This window comes from Galeopterus variegatus, unplaced genomic scaffold (genome assembly GCF_000696425.1).
Source record: "Galeopterus variegatus unplaced genomic scaffold, G_variegatus-3.0.2 Scaffold12500, whole genome shotgun sequence".
NCBI lineage: Eukaryota > Metazoa > Chordata > Mammalia > Dermoptera > Cynocephalidae > Galeopterus > Galeopterus variegatus.
Genome location: NW_007738611.1, coordinates 31,345 through 34,758, shown reverse-complemented (window position 1 = coordinate 34,758; position 3,414 = coordinate 31,345).

Sequence of the window (3,414 nt, the reverse complement as noted above, 5' to 3'; positions counted from 1 at the left end):
AGATGATAGATGGCTGCAACAGAACCTTGTCCCATCAGGACACTTATTTCCAGAACCCAAACTGTACTGAACATGAGTAATGACCCAAGAGCAAATGGTGTTCAGACTGCCCGAAGTTATTTAAATTTTCATAGTCAATTGCCTCATAAATTAGAGACTTCCTTAAGTGGGGACCTACAGATGAACTCATAAAGTATGCACTAAATACTTTATTTATGATATAACTATAGTGCTGCAAATACATAGCTACAGCTATACAGCTATAGCACTGTGAAAAGGTGGCATCAAAACGTCTGTGAAAACACTTTCTATTGGGCTGTGTGTCACAAAGAAGAGGTACATTTGATGGTCTGTGAGGAAGAGAAGCTGGAGAACAATTTCACTGGGCACTCTAATTGGGATGGAGATCTAATTCCTTTAAGAAACCCAAGAATTAGTTAATAGTTGAGAAAGGAAAAAAAAAAAAGACAAATCAAGGATGGGAAATTCCATTTCTACAGTGTGTCAATTTGAAGGAAAGGTCTAGTTTATCTTTTGGCGTAAAAGTTGATTCCAAATTTTCTGTGCTCATTTACTCACTCAGCCCACTGATATGCAAAATACCATGAGTGGTTGCATAGAGCAAGCCAGAAATAAATGGCTACCTATTTTTATTTTGAAGAAAGAAAAAAAAAACAGATTTGTAGAAGTATAATTCACATACCAATTCAATGATTTTTAATAAAACTGACAGTTGTCACCACGTTATCATCCCAAAAAGGTCCCTCCTGCCCATTTGCAGTCAATCTCTGTTTGCACCCTCAACTGCAGGTAACCACTAATCAATTTATCTCTATAAATTTGCCTTTTTTGTGTATTTCATCTATAAATGGCTGAATAATAGTCGGTTGTATAGATAAACCACATTTTGTTTATCCGTTCCCTGGTTAATGGACATTTGAATTATTTCCACCTTGTCATTAACTGTGCTGGTATGNTGCATAGAGCAAGCCAGAAATAAATGGCTACCTATTTTTATTTTGAAGAAAGAAAAAAAAACAGATTTGTAGAAGTATAATTCACATACCAATTCAATGATTTTTAATAAAACTGACAGTTGTCACCACGTTATCATCCCAAAAAGGTCCCTCCTGCCCATTTGCAGTCAATCTCTGTTTGCACCCTCAACTGCAGGTAACCACTAATCAATTTATCTCTATAAATTTGCCTTTTCTGTGTATTTCATCTATAAATGGCTGAATAATAGTCGGTTGTATAGATAAACCATATTTTGTTTACCCGTTCCCTGGTTAATGGACATTTGAATTATTTCCACCTTGTCATTAACTGTGCTGGTATGAACATTTTCATACAAGTCTTTGTATGGTTATAAGTTTTTGTTTCTCTTGACTAGGTGCCTAATAGTGTTATTTCTAGGTCATATGGTAAGTTTAATTTTTGAAGAAACTGCCAAATTTTTACAAAGTGTCAAAAATTAATTGGCCATAAACGTAAGGATTCTGGACTCTCAGTGGTGTGTCATTGATCCAAATGACTGTCCTTATGTCAGTACCACACTTTCTTGACTACTGTAGTTTACAGTAAGTTGAAATCAAGCAGTGTAAGTCCACCAAATGTGTTCCTCATCAAAATTGTTTTGGGTCATCTGGGTTCTTTGCACTAAATTTTAGGGTCAGCTTCTCAATTTCTGCAAAAAAACAAAAACAGACAAAAAACTTGCTAGGATTTTTATATGAGTTATATTGAGTCTGTAGATAAGTTTGTGGAAAATGGCCATCTTAATAATAACAAGTCTTCTAATCAATTAACATGTATGTCACTCCATTTAGGTCTTTGATTTCTCTGAGCAATGTTTTGTAGTTTCGCTGTATAGGTCTTTCACTTATTTTGATAAATTTGTTCCTAAATATTATATTATTTTTGATGCTATTATGAATGGAATTTTTTCTTTATTTCATTTTCAGATTGTTCATTGATAGAACATAGAAATAGAACTTTTTTTGTATATTTATTTGGTAACATGACACTTTGCTGAACTTATTAATTAATTCAAGCAGCTATTGGGTAGATTCCCTAAGAGTTTTTACATATAGGATCTTATTATTTATGCATAAAGACAGTTTTTCTTGTTCCTTTTCAATATGGATGCCTTTATTTTTTTCTTACCTGATTGCACTGGCTAGAACCTTGAGTACAATGTTGAACAGAAGTCGCAAGAGTGCCTTCCCTTATTTCTGATCTTAACGGGAAATCACCTAGTCTTTTACCACTAAGTATCATGTTTTCTGTAGGCTTTTCATGGATGCCTTTTATCAAGTTGAGGAGGTTTCCCTCTATTCCTGGTTTGTTGAGAGCTTTTGTTTTTGTTTTTGTTTTTAACGTGAAAGGGTGTTGAATTTTGTCAAATGTTCTTTCTCCATGTATTGAAATAATCATATGGTTTTATCCCTTATTCTATTAATGTGGATGGTAAACCAGCTTTGCATTCCTGGGATAAATCCTGCTTGGCCATTGTGCATAATCCTTATATTTTGCTAGATTTATTTACTGATATTTCTTGTTTATTTTGTATCTATATTTATGAAGAATATATGTCTGTAGTTTCTTTTTCTTGTGATATCTGTGTCTGTTTTGGTATTGGGGGAATACTCAGCCTTCCCTTTTCTATTATAAGCGACCTTGCCAGTAATTTCTGGTTCTCTAGGACTCCTCTTTCCACTTCTCAAGCAAGAAATCTGAAGTTTTATTTGCCCAGCTCAGTTAAATACTTCCCAGTGCTTGCATCTGGGGCCAAAGAGAGGGTGGAGAGAGAGACAGGGAGAGAGAAAGAAAGAACAATGGGGCTCACCTCATCTTCCTGGAACCACAGTGCCACTAATAAGACAAGAAAGATTTCCATCCTTCAGAGAGTGGGTTCCTCTGGGCTCATATTGCCAATATTGCTGCCATTGGGTGTAAGAATGGAGAGAAAAAAGAGATAGAGATATCTGCATTTTCTTTGAATGTTAGGAGTTCCTTTTCCCATTTCATAAGCCAGAACTAGAAGACTTCTAGAGCTCTCTTTGTCTGCACTCTGGTGCTACTTCTGGTCTTTAGAAGATGCTAGAGGAAACACATGTTAAACTCAATGTTAGTTTGGTGTTAATTAGAATTCTTGTCTTCTTTCCCAGCCAATTTGTTGCTGTTCGCTTTCCAGAATCCTTAGATTTTACCTATAACCCAAACTCTCTGTCTGCTATTGAGTTTTTCTAGAAATTCATTTTTAATATATTTTGTAAGAGCATTGGTCCTCAAATTGATTGGGAATTAAAAATAATGGCTATTCCAGATAATGAAATAAAGGCTTTGGGGGGTTTTTTGGGGGGAAGAGGTTAGTAGGGTCTTTCCATTAGTTATCAGTCTTTTTTTTTTTTT